This window comes from Equus przewalskii, chromosome 17 (assembly GCF_037783145.1).
Source record: "Equus przewalskii isolate Varuska chromosome 17, EquPr2, whole genome shotgun sequence".
Taxonomy (NCBI): Eukaryota; Metazoa; Chordata; class Mammalia; order Perissodactyla; family Equidae; genus Equus; species Equus przewalskii.
Window position 1 is genome coordinate 72,794,091 of NC_091847.1, and position 21,458 is coordinate 72,815,548.

At 40.2% G+C, this 21,458-nt stretch overlaps 1 protein-coding gene across 4 annotated transcripts in view; it reads left to right on the top strand.

Annotated features, from left to right (window-relative positions):
* The window catches only part of PLCL1 (phospholipase C like 1 (inactive)), a 310,279-nt gene that overhangs the window by 204,057 nt on the left and 84,764 nt on the right, over positions 1-21,458 (top strand). The gene's annotated exons all lie outside the window — the stretch shown is intronic.

Here is a 21,458-nt window from a genome sequence, read left to right on the forward strand (position 1 = left end):
TTTATGACTTGCAAATGGGAGCATCAACTTTTTGCCACATAGTTATATAGTCGAATGTCATTTAGGCAGGGTTCTAAAGGAGTCTGGACCTTTTCTAGAAATAGTGGGGTCAGAAAGGATGATGTACTAGGCTTTCTTGAGTAAGCACTAGGAAAGAGGTAGTTACTTCAGGATAGTTCTGTGATCAGTGTATAGGGATGCCTCCTCAACTCTTTCTGAAAAATGTAGTTTTAATAGAGACTTAGGTGGAGAGGCATGGGATCCAAACATAGTGGATCTCTATCTTCAAGGACTGAATGGAGCTGAGAGAAATAACCTGGCACACAATTGAACATACGTGGGGAAAAGGGTGAACTTGGAAGGGGCAATTATAAATTGGTGTGAACTTACATGCAAGCATGAGCAACACGAGATGATGTATGTGTAATTTGTTTCATTTACATTTAGTTTGATTTTGACTTTCATGCGTTATAACAAAGCAGCTCCCAGCTTTAAACAGGGGAGTGTTTCTCTTCTATATTGAAAGGGCTATCATAGGGCAGGGAGGTTAATATCAGAGTGGGGTACCCACTTGCCTTATCTAACTCTTCTATGTGAATGTTGGCAGATTAAGAACCTTCTATAGTAGAACTATTTTGTCACACTATACCAACTACAAAATGCCACAGGGATCGGATCAAAAGAAAGGAGAGTCAATGTGGTAGTCTCGACTAGCTAGGAAAAACTTAGTGGAGAAATTGGATTTGATCTCAGTTTTTTGAGAGAAGTATGAATTTGGTTTGATAGAGAAGATGGTGACTGTGAAATTTGAATGAACATGGTTTGTGTGGAAGAAGAGCTTGGGTGCAGCAAATGGTTTGTATAATTAGTTGAGCAGCAAGAAGGGTGGGGAGATAAGCGGTTAGATGGGTGGGTTGTGGAACATAAAGGAACTAAGCTGGTTTCTGCGATTCCATTATATTATGGGCTTGAGGGTTTAATGCTCAGAAGCACCACCTGAAGAAAAGCATAGAGAGGTCATGTGGTGTGAGCGGGTCTGCCTTGTTTGGGAATCAACAGCATGGTTTGCCTGCTCCTCATTGTAACTGATGACAAATCACATTCCTGGATGGAAGGATCATCAGGTGCCTAAAATACAACAGCATAAATCCTCTTTCTTATTTTTATTTTTTTTTAAAATTTTATTTATTAATTAATTTATTTATTTTAAGGAAGATTAGCCCTGAGCTAACATCTGCTGCCAGTCCTCCTCTTTTTGCTGGGGAAGATTGGCCCTGAGCTAACATCCATTCCCATCTTCCTCTACTTTCTATGTGGAACACCTACCACAGCATGGCTTGCCAAGTGGTGCCACGTCCACACCTGGGATCCAAACCAGCAAACCCCAGGCCGCCAAATCAGAATGTGCACACTTAACCGCTGCACCACCGGGCCAGTCCCTAAATCCTCTCTCTTAACAGGCAGCACCTGCAGCTTTCTGGCCCTCTGCTCTAAACCTTTTATAGGGGCATATAGGGTGTAAATAATGAATAATAAAATTATCTCCTGATTTTATTTGACTGTAGAGCTGGTTGGGAATCTCTCTCCTTTTGAGAGCAGTCACAGAAAGAAGGAAAACAAAACAAAGTTAGGACCCTTTCTCTCATTTCCCCAATTTGACTTTCCTGGTGAGTGTTGCCTTTTTAATGGAGGTACATGGCAGAGCAAGCTTTTCAATGAGTTTAACCATAAATTCTCCTAAGAGGGAGGGAGTGCTGTCCAATATCCCAGGGCATGGCGGTGGAGTTGGCAGAGGCTGCAGAAGCAGCAGGTGCTTACAGGTCCAGAAATCCCCAGCTCATTAGCACTCCTGTAAATCACAGCATCTTTCACGCCTTTTGAGGGAAACTTGGCACCTCTAGTTCACTACTGTGTGGTGGTCACACCATCCCTGTGTTCAACAATATTAATAGATGGCGCCTTCCATTGAACAATGAAACTGGGTGGGCCTGAGCCAGTATGATGGATTAGGAGGCTAAAGGATTCTCTAGAGGAGAGAGTAAGAGGATGCCAAGGAAGCCTGCCTTTTTGTAAGTAAAGACTAGTAAAGATGAAGACTGGATGGGCGCATCTGTCACCCACAGTGTCACTGCATTCTGGAAGAGCTTGTGTGAAAGCTGTGGGAAAAGCTTTGGCAAGGATGAATGTCCCAGCACCTGGATGAGTGTGGGCCTTAAAGGCAGGGCTGGTTGGGGAGGGGTGAGGAGGTGAGGTTTATAACATGCAAGTTGGCCTCCTGTCGTGTTCAGTCTGATGTGGAAAGAGTTCTGGTTCACTCTTGCCTGGTTGGGCCTTGGAAATGGCTCCAGCTTAATATTCAGGGCTTCTGTCTGCCAAGGCTGGTTTCCTTTTCTTCTTTTTTCTTCATGGTTATTATTGTATGTAGACAATGGTAGGTGGGATTTGGGAGAAATAAGAGATTTGAGGAAAATAGACTTTACCACAAAAGTAAAAGTAACTCTTTTCAGTATGTAATAACATGACTAATATACAGATGCTTAAAGATCATTTATCCCTCTTGCATCCCTTGGAGGCTGTGGGATGTGGGGAGCAGAGGGAGAGAGAAAAGAAGAAAAGAAAAAAGGATGTCTTCTATTTGAGTATATAAAATGAAGATCTAGGAAAGGCATCATTTTGGGAACCTTGGGAGTGATAAAAAGAAAAGAAAACACTTAATAGAACTCTTTTAGTTTAAAGCTCAATGTTAAAAGATTGTTTTGTCTGATGTGTGCCACAAGAAGGTTTTAAAATATGTCATAGCATTCCTTTGCCTTAGATGGTGGCATCTAAGACTTACGTATGCCAGGTGTTAAGCACTTGGCCAGTTTGACAGATATGAAATGGTCTCTAATTAAAAATTCCTCTCTCTAGCTTTCTGCCTAAAAAGTCCCTGGCTTCTTATACTGTTTTGCTCCCCTTTGCCTCTTCTTTCCTACTTCTTCCTTTATTTTCTGTCATATGCTGAAGAACATCTGGAAACTCACTTTAGAGGCTTCTAGGATCCTAGATTAAGCAGATTGTTACCCAGTCAACACCTTTGTGAGCTATTTTTGATTTTCTGAAATTGGTTATATAACTTCAAATATTATATTTGAAGGTGCTATATAGTATAATTATTATTTTTATTTTTCCTTTTTCTCCCCAAAGACCCCCAGTACACAATTGTGTATTTTTAGTTGTGGGTCCCTCCAGCTGTGGCATGTGGGACTCTGCCTCAGCATGGCTTGATGAGCGGTGCCATGTCCGTGCCCAGGATTCAAACTGGCGAAACCCTGGGCTGCTGAAGCAGAGTGTGCAAACTTAACCACTCAGCCACAGGGCCGGCCCATAGTATAATTATTTGAAAGGCAAACATTTTAACATGGTACAACCACAATGTGGAGAATGGAAACTAAGCTGAGTGAGTTCTGTTTCAAGTTCAAATTGCCATATTTTCCTGACTTGAACACAAAATGAAATCAGATGGAAGGATCAGGGGTGACAAGAAGGCTATGAGAAGAAAAAGCCATTGGCAAGGGGACTGAAAAATGAACAAGAGGAACAAACACGGGGGTCTTCCATATCAATGGAACGGCATTCTGTAGGAAACATGGAGATTTTAGATACAGAGTGGATTTAAAAATAACATTTTTATTTTGCAATAGTTTTAAATTAACGGGAAACTTGTAAAGATAGTATAGTAGTTCCTTTACCCAGCTTTTCCTAATATTAACATAGTTTTGTATTTTCAATGGTTATGATAAAGAGGAGTCTGTGGTTTATAGATGTCACTACTTTCTTATATTATTAGAAATAATAAATTTTCTACTCAAAACTTCAAATTCTTGTTTATACATTAAGGCTGTATAATATCTTTTGGGGCTCCTAGCGCCCATTGGTGTGGTCTGTGCAATTTGGGGAGGGAGAATTGCTTCCTTCACTCTATCACAAGTCCTCTACCCTGGCCTTTCTACCAGAGCAAAGTGGGTAAGGTTTGTTTAGGGGCCCTCACACCTGTTTTGTACCTTTTCCATTTGTTAATGGCAACTCCTGCTTAGCTCCATAGTCAAACTGAGGCACTCAACATCTCCTCCTTCTCTACTGTTAAAACCTGCTTTAGGAAAGACTCCCGACTACCTTCACATCAAGAAAAATAAAAAAGACATAGCAATAAAATCTGATAATAGCCTAAAGAAACTTCCTTCTCCAGAGTTACTTACATTTTAGTGGGGACACAAAGCTTTATGCCTAAGCCTATGCCTAAGCTTCCCAAATTTAGGCAGGTTACCATGGCACATTATCTGGGAAATTGCTTCTACTGAAACATTTTTTGGGCAAAATCTCATTATTTTTGTATTAAAATGCACGTGGAATTATTATAGAGCATAACGTAAAATTCATGCAGTTTTTAAGGTAAGATTTATCTTGAACTGGGACTCTTTGGTTGTCTCTGGCAGTGTGGAAACCCCAGAGGTAGAAGTTTACCCTGCCTTAAAGTATGGCTCATAGGTTGAAAAAAAAAACTGAAAAACTGCTGCCTTAAGCTAACTGACCTAAACTTTGGAAGTAAAATTTTAGCACCAACCAGTGCATGTTCCCCAGCTTTTTATAACTCTTCCTCCCTTTGGGTAAACATTTAAAAAAACATGCATACATACCCAGAGTCTGACTAACCCTCTCTTATTGAATATCATTGAATAGGCATGTTTCAGCATTTGATAAACACTTTGTAAATAAAGAATGAAAAGATGGAGTATGATTTTGGAATGTGGGGCCTTCCCTGTGTCTCCTGAAATCCCACCCAGGAAAGCCAGGCTCCCCTGATCAATCCCTTGTGTTCTGGGCCTTGGCCGGGAGAGAATTGACCACTGCAAGCATCAACTTGAGGGGATGAGGGCCTTTGCAAAAGATGCGGTACCTCACTCTTCATTTCTAGCCTGGGAGAAGGCTGGATCCTCGGGATTAAAGTTCTAGTCCCTGTTTATTATTTAGAAGTAATCAAGTGCCAAATGTCGTTATGGTGTAAATGTTATAGCTGAAAAGTGACTAGCAAGAGAAGGCAGTGAAGGCTGGGGAAGAAAAAGGAGTTCAGAGCTGGTGAGACCAAGGCTCAAACCTCGGCTGCACCACCTGAGACCAGGTATGGTACTTATCCTCTTGAGACTAAATTTCCAATAAGTAAAATGGGAGTATCAGTTGTCTCTTGTGAGAACTAACTATAAGAGTAGATTTAGCTTCTGAGCTGGTCTTTGGCCGTTTCGCTATCAGATCTGTATCTTGTCTCCTACTCCCCTTCTCTGTGTGGCAGACGGTTCAACCCCTGCAGGCAGACTTCCCAGCTTCCAGCTGATGGGAGGCACTGGTAGGAGATGGGAGAGTACAGCAGCTGTGTTTGCTTGTGGCTCCAGCTTCTGCAAGACAGGCCTACTGTGGTTCCAGCTTCTTTCTTGACCATGGCCCTTGGGTACTGGGAACACCACCTCCTCCTTTTGTCCCTCCAGGTAGGAATGGAGTAACTGCCTGCTGTTTCTAATCTCTGGGTTGCCTCTTGGCTTCTCAGCCTTCCTAGCACTTATATATCCAATGTCTTATATTGAATTCTCTCTCTTTTAAACACTTGGAGTGGTTTCTGTTTCCCTCATTAGACCCTTATTGATATGTCTATTTCAGTAGTCTGTGAGCTGAGGGGAGCTTCAACTAGGCTGGTTGTGATAGGAATAGAAGAGAAAGAGAGATGTGTTAAGGGAGGAAGGGACAAAGCAGCGACAAATTAGATAAAAGAAGCAAAGATCAGGAGAAGTCAGGCAGTTCAGATAACGGTGACTGCCACTGATGGAGATAGGCAGTTGGAAGGGGAGCTGGCTTTGGGGTAGAAGCTATGGGTTTGGTGTAGAGCATCAGAGAAGAAGCTCCATGATTTCACTGTCTCTGTGCCCTTTGCCTTTCACACTCAAGTGTATCGCAGCCGCAGGAGTATTTACGGAGTTGCCTTTCTCTCTTGGGAAAGGGCAAGGGGAGAAGTTCAGAGGGAAGAGAGGAGAGCAATGTGTGGCCCAGAAGGGAATGTCTTCTGGTGCCCTGCTGAGCCTGGAACACATCTTTCTGATACCATTGCCTCCAGCCCCATCCCTATAACCTTTTCTGGGAGTAGAATTGGAGATGGGCTGCCCAGAACCCATTCTTTGCCAGTTGGGCAGCAGCTCTTCACCAAAGGGACTGAGATGAGCAGGCTGTTCGTCTTGCCAGTGCAACATTTGCAAAAGGAGCGCTGTGGGAGGAGATAAAAATTGACTTCCAAATGGCCTGCAGAAATCAAGACACATTTTTGGGACCAGCTTTTAGGTCGAGACTTAGTAAACAAAACAGCAGATACTCAGGATTTTCTTTTCCCTGTGGGCTAAGATAGTTCATAGCAGGGACAGTCTGTAGCGCTATAGCAGGCTGGAATCTACCTCCTCAATGTGCATGGCACTATGGAAAATAATCTCTGAGGGAGAAAAATGAGTCTCTTCTTCAGGAACAATGTCTAGATATATTAAGAAATGACCTCAGATGAAAAGCGAACATAAACCCATTCTGGAAAATCAGAGAGAGCACATTAGGTGGCATTCATGATGTGTTTTATATGTGTGTTGGGAAAGAGAAGAGTCTAATAAATGAAGACAAACAGGAAGCCCTTCCCAAATTCTCGTCCCAGATACTTTTCAGTCACGTTGTGCAGGTCGAAGGTTCTGGGAAGAAGCAGCTAGTGCTCTGACCTGCCTTCTGCAAATATAACATTTCCTGTTTTGTAGGAACATGGGGCTGAAAAATGCACAAACCAATTGACTTAAACTCTTAAACTCAAAATATTCACGAACTTCAAGGACTACTGGCTGAAGCCTTTGTGTGTGTGTGTGCACGCGTGTGTATGAGAGAGAGAAAGAAGGAGAGAGGCAGAGAGGCAGCAAGGGAGAGAGTCCAGATGTCCTTGCAGTGTCACATTATATCTAACTTCCAGATAATCTCCAGTTAATTGAATAATTGATTCAATTGAATGTTAAATGCATCAGTATTTTATAGTTTCCCAAAGTAATCTTTTATTTTCTATGGTCTTTTTCAATTCTGAGTGAATTAGGTTTGGCTGGAGAAAACTATTTATGTTATGTTCTATAAAATAGGATGAGGTAAGCACGGTTCTCCTTGGATTGATGTTTACATTAATAAAGCTTTGTTCACAACAATCTAAAGAATATAAAATTAAAATCAGCTGCTGACCTCAGGGAACAAGCAGATTTTTTGATAAGGGTTGTATAGCCCCCTTTCTATTTCTTCCTTTTCTTTTTAATAAATGATGAAAGCTCCAGTGTTGTCATAAAGTTGCATTTATTTATAGTGATAAGGATAAAGCTAATCTGATCAGCGGTCACACAAACACAATGGAACCTGACATGCTGGCAGCTTTTGCTTGTTACAGCTTTCCAACCAACCTCCAAGCTCATGGCTGGAAGTCAAATGGGGTGGGCTGGTTCCAAGGAAGAAAGAAAAATAATTGGCTTTGGAGAGAGAGGGATTATTAAAATTTCCATATGAAATTTCCACTACTTCTTGGCGGAATGGTCGTTACACTAAGGTGCCTCTGTTTCAATTTTGAAATTAAAAGCATTCCAAGAGACGAAGAAAATTATTATAGACAACAACTACTTCCATAACATTTCCCTGTCTAATGTTGTTTATCCCATTATTAATTACCTGCTAATTAAAAAACAAAATAACTACAAAAATTCTAGCAACAAAATTTTTCAGCAGGGAAGCCTTTGGTTAAAGAACTTTTTCCTATCCTTACAATGTCTAGCTGTCCTCCCACCCAAAAGGGATTGATGAGGTTTTTAAATTGCTGTAGACATCAGGGAAAGAGCTTTATGAAACATCGGTGCGGATAAAGGCAACTTTTCTGGACTTCTTGTCTTTAGAGACAACCGCTTTGGGAGTCCAACAGACCCAAGCTTAAATGTTTCATGATCTCCTTGACCTAAGCTTGAACCTCCAGCCATGTCTGCTGTGTGGTCTCAGGCAGGTTACTTCATCTCTCTAAAGCTCAATTTCTCCATCTGCGAAATAGGGATAATGAAACTCCCATGAAGACCTGTTGTGAGGGAAAAATAAGGCAATGTATGTAAAGAGCTTACGTGACAGAGAGGCTGGCACATAGTAAGATGCAAACCATAGTAGCTGTTTATGACTCTTATTATTTGTCCATTTGTTTTTGTGACTGTTAGCGTTTGGCAGTCTGCTTACTGTGTTACTAAATTTTGTCTTCATAGAATAGTCCCTGAGTGATGATTGAGACTTCACAGATGAGATCGAATCGTGGAAGTGTTGGGTGTTGCTGACTCTCATTCGGACCCTTGGGTACCCCATATAGCACCTGTATAGATTTAGCAGCAATGGCAAAAAATAAATTCCATTTCTGTCAGTGCTACCCACAATCCTTGATTTTGGCTTTTTGAATAAAAATAGGATTTTATGCTTGAGGATATAACACCCTTTGAGCTGCTGAGTGAGACTGCACCTGGCTTGTGTGGGTACCCTGGTGCAAACCCACAGAGCTTTGCCTTTCATTATATTTTTAATAAAACTTAGCAAGTAGCAGAATTAAACTTGTGAATAATTCTAACAACTACTTTCATTAATGGAGATGAGCCTTTTCATCTCTTAGTAGTTAATACTTTGTGGTTCTAGATTAGGATCCTTGATGTGATTGTATCCCTCTCAAGCATTATTAAGAAATTTTACGGTAGAGAGGCTCGTAATTCAAGAAGTCAGAGGAACAAGGCGATCCAGGCTTTTGGTGGCTTTGGATTGAAGGAGAGGACGAGCTCGTTGGGATATGGCCAGGATGTGCTCTCTCGTGTGGTGAGAAGTAGGGAGGAAACTCATTTATTTTCTGTGTTCTAGAAGCTTTGCATATATTGTTTCGTTTAGTCCTCTCAGTGCATCTTTAAGCCATGTAGTATCATGCCCATTTCATAGACTCAGAGAGATGCTTTGTCTGGGATTACAGATAGCGAATAGAAAAGCAGTATTAAAAGAAGAAAATATCAGTTCTGGTTACACAGTGTATTCTGTGAAAATCCATCAAGATGTGTATTTATAATTTGTGCTCTTTTCTGTGTATATGCTGCACTTCAGTAAAAGTTGCTTATTAAAACAAACGGATCTGCCTGGCTCAAAGTCTATGCCCTTTTCTTTCTATTGTGCTGCCTCCAAAGAAGCATATGATGGATGGAACTGCAAAGAATTTCCTCCATCAATCACAGCCAGGTGTGGCCAGAAATAGTGCTACCCTTATTAACTAGACCTGGCTTTGAAAGACTTGAATATTTCCAAGGACAGATACTCTCAGAGGAGTGCGGTTTCCAAAAGCTGAGGATGCGTATTTGTTAGACTTAAAAGAGAATTCTAAAGTGGTGTTCTGAAAATGCATTGAGCCTGTTGGAGAGTTGTTCATAATAGTGAACAATTGGGGGGAGCATGCTGAAGTATCCATAAGGAGGAATTAAGTAAATAAATGCTATGTGGTTTAAAAAACTGCTTAGTTTGAGTGATGCTTATGTTGTGGGGTGAAAAATGGTTATGGAATTGCTTATATAGTAGGATGACATTTTTATAATTTTTTTGTTTATATAATAAATGTTTGCAGAAGTAAATGTCTGGAAAGATATTTGCTAAAATATTAATAGTGGTATGTCTGCATTTTGTGATATTGGTTGAATTTTACTTTCTGTTTTATGTCTTTCCATATTATTTGACATTGTTTTCCCATAATTCTATAAACAGGAATTGTTTTAATTTTTAATAAAATAATACCTTTAAGCAAAGGCTGCATCCTGAGTTAAGTATATCCCTTGTCAAATTATCTACTGTGAAGGAGGAGATGCTCATTTGACTGTGTGAGTTCTGACACATTAAAACAATATCATATTACCTTATAGTCAAGCCACAGGAGAGCATTTTCAGAAGTACAAAGAACCATTTTGTGAGATCAAACGTGCAATTACCAGACTGCTTGGTTTCTTTAAGCATTTTTAAAAATCATTTTAAGGAAATAGTTTAAAATATTAAAAATAATAAAATATTTTAGTTCTGTTCTATATAAGAAGGATGTTTTACCTCCCTCTACCAGGTAGTATAGCAATCTGAAAAATAGCTGTTTTACTTTCTCAGGTATGTGTCATTTATGGCTCAGTTTCCAAAACTCTCTATTCTCTTTAGATTTTAGTGTAATGATCAAGACATATGACTGCTTTATTTTGTTTTATTCCATTTTATTTCATTCTAGTGACTTTCTTCCTTCAATCAGGCTAAACAAAGACAGACTTGAAATCATACAGATTACATTTCATGCAAAAACATCATAGAGCAGGATATGACTTTCTCTTTTGTCTTTTTCTTAAAGATTTTCAAGTAACTATTGGAAGAGAATCCTGAGTACATCTCTGTGTGGATGTCATTAATATAGCTGTTTCATCACCCGCACACCGCATACACAGCATGAGATCTGGCCGAGTTCCTATAATGACTACCCCTTGGGCAATTAGCAGTCTCGACAACATTTTCCCCTTTTGGATAAGAAGATCCCCAATTTGGAATGTTGTCCCCTACACTTAACTGAATTTACCTATCAGAAACCATCTCAAGCGTTTTGGGCCCAGCAAGCTCTCTCCTTTGAACACATATAGCTGTGAAAATGGACAATGTGGTCTGACAAAATTCTCTTCCTGTTTGTGAATTGATGTGTATGAAAAGGTTTAGAATATATAAAAAGAAAGCCAAAAGTTTGTCTTTAACAAATTGCATTGATTAAAAAGAATGTATGAAGGATCAAAATTTTTTTCTGGGAAGTCTAGCTGTTTGGACTCTGTAGAGTACCATAACATTGATTTTTATATTTTATGTTTTATGTATCATGGGGTAGGAAAATGTCTTTACATTAACTGTGTCTGACTGACACCATCTCTTTTACCTAAACAAGGTATTTTGTTTTGGGAGAAAGGAATACTTTGCTCACCCGAGAAAGAAGAGATGCTTACCAGAGAAAGAAGAGACCCTGAGGAGTCCGGTTGTAGTTGGAAGACATAGTTTGACCTTTGAGGGAGACGAGAGTTGAGGGAGGACAGAGAGAGTGGAGTTGGGGCCAATGAAATGGCTGTCAGGTGAGACCCCTGCCTCCTCTGCCCAGGACACATACGTTCAGAATCTTAAGTAAAATCATGAAGTTTATTTATGTGTGGATTTCTGAGGAAGTTGGCAACAGTTCTGAATTCTATGTTTGGCATGCAGGAACCTTCTAGAATAGAGGTAGCCCAGGCAAACAGAGGCCGGAGATGGAAGGCAGCATGAGGGCGTTTATGTTGCGAGAACTTCAGAGATGCCTGTGGTCAGGGAACTTTGGGCCGTCATGGGCTGTAGAGTTGTATCCAGGCCACACCGAGCCCCGTGTCTGAGCGTGTGGGTTGGCAGGGCTGGGCAAGCGTGCCTGGCTGCGCGCAATGTTACAGGCAGGGGATGTGCCCTCCCCACATACACACGCAGGAGTGGTATATGCCACTGACAGTTCACAAGCTTCTGATATCCTACTGGATTTGAATCCTTTAAAAAAGACCACCAGTCAGCTTTTCTTACTTCTGTTTCCTTAAAAATGAAATCGGAAACTACCATTCCACTTAAAATGCACAGAAGGAAAGCCTTTGATGGTCTGTCGGTTCACTTCCCCCCATCTTCACAACAGAAGCATGTACTAACTTTAAGGGACCAAGGTAAAGGCAGTGGATCCAAATTCAATATTCAGTAGAAAATTCAGTTTCTAATTCTGATAAAGGTGCATGATTAGTCAGTGAGTTGAAGCTGTTTCTGTGTAAGTCACTACTGATGTTAAATTTAGCATAGACTTAGAAATTCCCAGACTGCAGAATATTGCAGAACACACTCCACTCAAATGAGCTGCTTGTTGAGTTGTTCTCAGATGAATTTTCCTGCTGAGCTGCAGCAGGAGTTACAGATGAATCGGAACACTTCAGTGCGATAGTCCACTATCACGCTGTCAGTGTGTCCATGGAGACGGCTATGGGAACGCGTGAACACACACGCGCTCCTGAAATCTTCATGGTGTCCTTCTTTCCCTCCCCCTGCCCAAACTTTCCTACAGAACTTTTTGATTAATACATTTCAAATTATGTCTTGAAAATAATTGAATTAGGTTAAATTAATCAGAGCTTTCTGCCTTTGCATTACTATTCGTTTAAGAAAAAATGCCAAACTCTTTGTTATAAGATAGATGTAGACTTCATTTCCTGAGGTGACCTGAAAAATGTCTTTCTCATGTCACCCTCCTTTAAATTACCATTAGATAAAATGAACGTAAGGAATGTTAATAGGAGTGTTTCAGGATCAAGGCACTGATGTCGATATATCAAATATTGTGGTTATTAGCAGAAAGTGTTTGTCAATACTGTTGGGTATAGAAGACCCAAACCCTCTTTAGAAAATTCATTAGCAGCTGTATTGAACTTTCTGTTTAACTTTTTAGTCAGCTACTCTGGCTGTAAACGAGTCCCACTTGGAAGTAAGGATTGCAAATTTGACTCAGTAAGTGTAGTGATTAGCATTGGAAATGTCCCATTGTGGAACTCTGGTTCCATCTGCTAGTGAAAAAAAGATTAGGAGTAATTACAGTTAGGAATTCAGTGTGTGGCAGTGGATTAGATGTGAGAGGAATGACTTCTGAAAGCCACTGATAATGGAGGGAGGCGTAAGGAATGTGAGAATTTCATTTGGAACCTATGCAGCACATTTTGTTAATTAGTGACTCTCAATACCTTTATCCTACAGGTAGAATTTCCGTTATTTCTTGAATATTGGCAAACGTTAGGCTGTGAATGTTTCCTGGTATACTTTGTACTACCTACACATATTAAAGGGATGTTACCCATTCACTTCCTCTATAACGACCCCCAACAGTGAAGGAGAGTGGTGGGGGTGGGGAGGAGCAGCTGTTCCTGAAGAGGGAAAATGTGAGAAGGGAGCTAAGAGGAATCCGTGAAACTGGCTTCACTGTTGTATAGGCTGGGAGAGTGGGAATTGTGAAATTATTCCTCTCTTTCGAATGCATTATTAAGATCAACAGATATGTTGATTCTTACTTTTTCCACTGCATACATATTGATGATGCTGACAGAGAAGGTATTTTACCCTGCCTGGTTGACGTTAGTAAGTGACAGCTCCCTTCCTCTTCATCTGAGTACATTTAACAGCTACAACCTATTAACCAGAAATTTGAATCTTCTAGAACATGGTGGACACTGGACACTACTGCTCAGGAAATTTAAGTGGAGATTTAAAGTAAGCCCCAAACCAGCCCTTCAAGTTATTTATTTATAATAGGGTTTGCCACACTTACACATAACTATTTTTGTGTGTGTGTGTGTGTGAAATGGCAAAGATTATCCTTCCTGGTAAATTTTGTGCATTAAAAAAATAAGTTTTACCTACACTAGAAGAGCTCCAGATTTGTATAAGACTGTCGTGATAAATTTTTTCTTAAAGCAAGAAGTCCTTTATGACACAAATAGAAACCCTTTATTAATTTCTCTACACTTGAATAGATATTGGGCTTTTCTCAAAGCTGCTACAATTATATGCAACTATTAATCTCTGGAACTCTGGAATTATATTAATTATCTAGAACTGCTTATCTAAAGCAGTATTTCCTAACATTTTTCAAGTGATGGCTCCCTATTATTTTTCTTGATTTTCTGATATCCTTCCTCTTCGTCTTGAACTAACAATAGATTTTAAAGTGTTGAAAAAAATATGGTTTCAATATACAGATATTCTTACCTTGGAACTATCACATAATTATATGGAATATTTACCTTTTTAAAAAATAAGTGTACAAAGTTGAATATCCTGATTTGGTGCAGTGTTTTCAGCTTTCCCTGACCGTAAGAATCCTTTGCGGGTGAGAGTAGGTTGTCATTTGTTAAAAATGTGTATTCCTGGGACCTACCTCAGACCTACTGAATCACAGGGGCAGGACCTGGGAATGTGTTTGTTTGTTTTTTTTTTTTTTGATTTTTTGTTTGTTTGTTTTTGTTTTTGTTTTTTTTTGGAGGAAGATTAGCCCTCAGCTAACTACTGCCAGTCCTCCTCTTTTTGCTGAGGAAGCCTGGCTCTGAGCTAACATCCGTGCCCATCTTCCTCTAGTTTATACGTGGGACGCCTACCACAGCATGGCTGCCAAGCAGTGCCATGTCCGCACCCGGGATCCGAACCAGCGAACCCTGGGCCGCCGAGAAGCGGAACGTGCGAACTTAACCGCCGCGCCACCGGGCCGGCCCCGGGAATGTGTTATTTTAATGAGTGATCTTAGGCGATTCTTATGGTCAGGTAAAATTGGGACAAGGGACGTAATGCAGTAAAACTTTAGGGTGCATGAGAATTATCCTTGTCTTATTAAAATTCAAATTTCTGGACACCACCTCAGATTAGGTGGATCTGAGGTGAAGCCTGCAAAATCTACATTTGTCAAAAATTCCCTGGTGGTGCTTTTGCTGCCGGTCCAGGCACCACACTTGGGCAACCAGCGATGTAGTGAGAAGAATGTAGGCTTGAGATCAGATACATCTGCATCCCAATTTCATTTATTAGTTGGGAAGCTTTAGTGTAGTTATTTAATAACCCTTAGCTTTTTTCTCTTCTTTCTCTGTTTTCACTTTTTTTGCATATACTTAAAGTTAAATAAATTTATAAAATACATTATACATAATATGTATGTATATTATGTTTGGGAAGTGCAATATCAGTGACACTGGTTAATTATGGAGCACAGATGGAAACTGAGAAGGAGAAGACAGACATGAAAGACAGGAGGCTGAGAAGTGGGTAAGAGGGAGGGTGAGTGGTCAGCAGAGTAGAAACTGTGCTGGAATAACCAGATCCTCATAAAACAACATACTCTGACTCTCACCCAAGAATACGGAGTGAACCTGTTAAAAGTCAAGCTAACTGTTAACTTTGTGAGGAGGGAAGGTCACTTGGCTGTATGAGTTTGACAGCACTGATTAATTGGAATGCTTTGTCTGAAATCGTATTGTCGAGATTCTGTAAGTTCAGATACCGAAGAGAAGAAAATAATGTTGAAATGGAGAAACCAATCATCTCAGAGCTCTTTCCCATGTCACTTGAGGCTAAAATCATTGCTACTTCCTCTCTTTATACATAAATGATGACATATTTGTAAATTCAGTTGAGTTCTAAGAAAGAAATATAGTCATCACATTTAGGGTTTAAACACCATTATTTAGATATGTATGCTTTGTTCCATATCTTCTCATGGAAGTCAAACATTTAAGAAGTATTTTTTTCCCTCATGATGTGAGAACTAAAAGCCAATTCGAATATAAGAATCCAATGTTCACATCGAAGCTGTGTGTCGTATGGAGATAGTGTTCTCATGGAGTGGAACTCCGGGAGGAGCTGTGAAGAGAAAGGGCCCAGGAGTCAGGTGCCTGGGTTCAAATCTTGCTTCTCCCTCTTAGGCTGGGCCCTTAGCACAGTGCCTGTGCCATAGTAAATGCTCAATCAGCTAATAATAATAACCATAGCACGCAGCTATGGGATTTCTACAAGCTTTTATTCAATAAATATTTGTCAAGTGCCTACAGAGAACTGGGCATGGTCCACGTACTAGGGACATCTATCTACTCAGAGGGCATGCTAGGAGACAGGCAATAAACTTGTGAATGGGGAAGTTGCTATAATATTATTAGGTGCTAAGCATGGAGCAATGGGCAAAACAGAGACAAGGTCCTTATCTTTGTGAACTTCCATTTAATTCTCTTATATTTAAGTTTATTCATATTATTCTGGCTCACATAGCTTAGCTTTCCTGACCAGAGTTTTCTGATTTAACCATCACACTGAATTCCTTAATTCAATGATTTAACAGAGATTAAGTTTGCAACTTGAAAAAAATATTCATTTCCGTCCTCTCTTAGGCATCAATAAATTTTGTCCAGATTACCAGTAGAAATAACAGTGAACTTTCTATATTTTTACTCTCTACTTGACATGGCTGTAATTTAAGACTTACCCACAATTAAATATTATAACAATAATTCTAAAATTTACGTTCATTTTATAACTTCTTAGGAATTCTGTTATTTATAATTTAGTAATTTTCATTTTCCTGAGGACAGATTTGACTAGGAAATCTAGGAAACTATTGATTTCTACTAACCTCATCATTTTTATAGTCTTATGTTTGAAAATTAAGTGAAATTTGTTTCCTGGGCCAAAAGGAGAGTGCTATTTTAGTTTTGCCAAAATATGCCAAAGTTGTATTAATTATTAAGCATGACTTATTTATGACTGTACTTCCTTCTGTAAGATTGTAACTAATTTAAAGCAAAGACTAAATGAAAGTCTTTATGTTTTGCAGACAATAGAGCACTCGTTTGTCCTCAGGCATATGAATTGTTGGAAAAATAATTGCGGGGCACCCTTTGGAATAGGGAATATTATGGAGGCAAATTTCCTTCTGGCCTAGGGACCAACCCCATTTTCTCTATGACACAAAGAAGACACCGTAACATTGTTTCTGCTCTAAAGTCTACCCACCTGGAGGATTTTCAGCGTGATCAGTACATACTTTAGTGGGATAGATTTGCCTATTGGCGTGAATGTTGAAAGCTAACAGAGCCCCAAGGAAGCCCCCAGATCAAAGGGCAAAAGCGGCTTAGTGATGGCAAGAAAACACCAAAGTGGAAACTTTAAAGCTTAATGTAGATATGAAAAAAATATGACAGAGTTATTTAGGGTTGCAATGATAACTGGAATGGATCAGCATGTGAGATACAAAAGCAGTATCATAAAAGGTATGTAACAAGGAGTACTGCCCTAGGAGCCTTGAAGTAGTAGTAATTATATCAAATGGCTAATTATACTACATATCAAAGGATTAGGTATTATTATTGAAAATTGCAAGGAATTTGGTTTGTTTAGTGGAAATCCTGAGGTTACTGATATCACCATAAGTTAATGATAACCAGCATCCAAATGGACCCTCAACAATGCCTTTACTATCATTTCTCTAGTAAGTTATTCTCCCACTCTCCCCAAGGATTAGTATCACTCTATCAGTCAGGATGCCTTTGCTTGCAAGTGTCAACGATCCAACTCATACACTCATATTCTTTCAAGCAGAAGGGGGTATTGGCTCAGAAACTGATGTCTAGGAATATCTAGCTGAATCCAGGGCAACAAAAAGTCATCAAGATCTCTTTTTCTTTCTGTCTTTTAACTCTGTGTTCCTCAGGTTTGCTTCCCAGATGGGATAAAGACGGCTGCCAGTAGTTCTAGACGTACATCCTACCGTGTTAGGAGCCTCAGAGGAAAAAGTGTGCTTCTTCCCCAGGGGCTTCTTCTTTCCCAGTGGTTTCATCAAAAGTTCTGGGTTTGGGTTTCACTGGGTTGAAGCAATGACTAATGCAAGGGTGGTGAATGCTTCAGTTGACCTGACCTGAGCATGCCCACCGCAGGATACAGGTTGGTAGTGGGAGGGATGGGGATGGGAAGGGAGGAGAGACTAGTGTCAGCTCCATCTTGCAACCATAGACTGAGGATGAGGAAAGGTGATTCCCTAGGGAAAACACTGTTAATAAGAGTGTGAATGGTGGCTGAGTCAGCGAAAACAACTGAAGACTGTTTCCTTTCCACTTTTGTCAAAACTCTGATTTTTTTCTATCTCCTTTGCTACCCTTAACAAATGAGGTTGCCTTGTTCTTTTTTTTTTTTTTAAAGATTGGCACCTGAGCTAACATCTGTTGCCAATCTTCTTTCTTCTTCTTCTTCTTCTCCCCAAAGCCCCCCCGGTACATAGTTGTGTATTCTAGTTGTAGGTCCCTCTGGCTCTGCTATGTGGGATCCTGCTTCAGCATGGCTTGATGAGCGGTGCTAGGTCTGTGCCCAGGATCTGAACTGGGGAAACCTGGGCCACCGAAGTGGAATGCATGAACTTAACCACTTGGCCATGGGTCCGGCTCCTGCCTTGTTCTTTAGAGATAAAACAGAAGCCAACAGATGGGAATTCCCCTATTTTACCACCACTCCTTCCTGTCACTTACTTATTTTTGCAGTCATCCTCCTTTCCTTTCTGTTAGAACAGAGGAAGAATTTCTATGATCAAAGCTATTCCCTCCACAGGAGCCCTGGATCTCCTTTTCTGCCTCTTCTCAGTTACCTACCCACCTCCCCCTGCCCCTTTCTTTCTCCTTAGCACAATAGCAAAACAAATAAAAAACCTCTTTAATTCATCTTCCTCTCCAGCCGTTGTTCTGTCTTTCAACTCGCCTCCTCAGCCAAACTTTTGTAAAGTATTCTATACATATTCCTTCTTTGATCTACTACTTTCTATTCTCTATATCCACTCCACCTCTCCGCTGATACTGCTCTTTCTAAGATCACCAATAGCATTCATGCTATCAAATCCCGTGGACACCTTTCTTCATCTTACTAGACCTCTTACTAGCGTTCACCACGGTTCACCACCCCTCCTTCTTGCAGTGTTCTCTTCTCTTGGCTGTCATGACAACATAGTCTTCTGGTTTCCTCCTACTGCTTTGGCTTTCATTATCCATCTCCTTTCTTAGCTTTTCTTCTTCTAACTGATCTCAAAATGTACTTTCCCAAAGGTCGTGCTAGATACGTTTCTCTTTTTATTCAGCTCTCTTTCCCTAAGTTATCTCATCCAGTCCTATGGCTTCAGATACCACTAACAACCTGACAGTTCCTAACTCTCAAATTCATATCTTGAACCCAAATGTCTATTCTGAGGTCTAGTCCCTTTTTTGCAACTTCATTCTCAACACTTCCAGAACCACTCACAAATCTGTTCTTCCTCTGTTTCTACGAATGGCTCCTCCAACCTCTCAGTTGCTCAAACCAGAGATCTGAGGGTCATTCGTGGTATTCCCGTCTCCCTCTCCACATTGCCCCACTCCAGATCCAGTAAGCCCTCAAATAAACCACTTCTCTTTTTGCACGCTAGTTCAGTATGTTCTGATCTCTTCTGTAAGCGGCACCTAAGCGGAATTCCCCTTCATAGTTTTGTATCCCCGAAATCCATTCTCCAGCAGCTATATATGAGCTCATATATGTACGTATTTATGAACTTTCACTTCTCTGCCTTAAAACGTCCATAGAATAAACTCCAGGTTTTTAAGAAATGGCTTCCATGGCCCCACCTGTTCTGGCTTCTGCCTGACCCTCCAGCTTCGTTTCACTTTTTCCTCCTCTCACTGCGCGTTTGCCGCACTGGCCTCCTGTCAGTGCAGTTACTTCAGGGTCTTCCCGTCTTGGTTCTTCTGCGTGGAATATTCTTCCCACGCTATTTGTCTGGCAATTTGCCTAGCTTAAAAGTTAGTTCCTCAGGGGACCTATAGGACCTCGCCTTAGTCTAAATTAGCCCCCTTTACCTAAAATACCCTATATTTTCTTTCAGAGCATTTCTTATCATTTTTAATTACATGTTTGTTTGATTATCCTTTAATGTGTCTTCCTCCTACAAGTGCTATTACAGTGTACCTGCCGTATACCTAGCTCAGTGCCTGGCACTCACTGGGGGCTTCATAAATGTATGCTGAAAGCATTTCAAATATTCCAAAATTAGGAGGAATTTTCCATACCATATCCTTTTTTTGTGGCCCCTCTTTGTGAGGGGCATTTTTGCCAAGAAATACAGCACCATTGGGAAGAGATAAGTAGTGTAAATGTCAGTCCTTTTTATTCAACATCCAGTGGGAGAAAACAGCAATGGCTGTAAAACTTGCACCCCTTCCCAGGGTGAAGGGGTGGAGAAACACACTAGGAACTGGATGAGTATAGCGGTAAGTGCAGAGGTAGTGTGAGCTTGTGGAAAGAGACCCCGCCAGGAAGGGGAATGGCTGGGGGTGGAGGCCGACTCTGCCCCTGATCTATATGCTTTGGGCATGTTCTTCAGTTTCCATGTGGCAATCTCATGAGGAAATGAGTGTGGAAGCCTTTCGAAAAGTATAAAACTTCTTTAGGGCCAGCCCCATGACCGAGTGGTTAAAGTTCTGTGTGCTCCACTTCGACGGCCTGGTTCACAGGTTCAGATCCTGGACGTAGACATACTCCACTCATCAGCTGTGCTGTGGAGGCATCCCACATACAAAATAAAGGAAGATCGGCACAGATGTTAGCTCAGGGCTAATCTTCCTCAAGCCAAAAAAGAGGAGGATTGACAACGGATGTTAGCTCAGGGTGAATCTTCCTCACACACACACAAAAGTATAAATCTTCTTAGAAATGTGAGATGCTCTTACTCTCCTTATTTTGATTTTCGTTTATGAACATAAAATGATTTTACCTGGAGGTTGTTAAAAGAATAATGAACTTAGTCACTCTCATCAATAGGAATAGCTGTCACTTTCTCTCAATTTATACAAGTTACCATGAAGAAACCATCTAGGGATGATAATATGAAAGTAAGTAAGTGTAGTGAATTCATTATGGATTTCCTTTTTAATTCTTTACAAGCTTTCCTGGTAGCACTGCTAATTAAATTTAAACATGTTGATGTGTCAAGTCTCTTTTTCGAAGAGATTCACTAGAGATTAGTCTCTAAGCTATTTGTAAATTACTGTGCTTTTTCATTGTAAAGTGTTTAGGAGAAATGCTGTTTCAGGAAAATGATTATAGATTATATATGGTTTCATTAAGTACTTTGTTTTCCTGTCATTCTACCAGTTCTATAGTAATAAATGACTTTAATTTTTTTTTTTTTACTGATAATTTAGATGAAATTTAAGAGATGAAACATTGTTTTGAAACAAGTTTGGTTTAATTGACCCAGCATGGCTTGAATTCTTGCTGCCCATGATCATTTTATGATTAAGTACTAAAGAAGAATCTGTAATGTGAATATTTTTCTTTTATTTCTTCACAATGGGATTCATGCTCCCTGGGATAAAATATCTTATCCTTTTCAGAGAACATTAGTAGACATTTAGAAATTTGTCCTCTCAGGCCTTGTCAGATAGTTTCATCAACAAATGGGATTCGAAGCCCTTTGGTAAAACTAATGACTTTATATAACAACTCCCCCGACAACTCAAATTGTGTTTTAAATATCTCCATGTTCAGACAAATTGATAGCCTAGAGATCAGTACGTGTTAATTTATAGTCCTGTAAAAGTCTGTGATGTTCATCCCATTTTTAAAACTGCTAAGATGAGCAAGCCTAACCATTTCAAATTTCACAGGGTTTTGTAAACTTCTCTCGGTGCCAAGAAAGCAAGCCACCTGGCAGTTTTTTCAAACAGTGAGCCAACGTTTAAGAATGTGCACCAGAATTGACTGCTAGTATTTCAACCGAATTT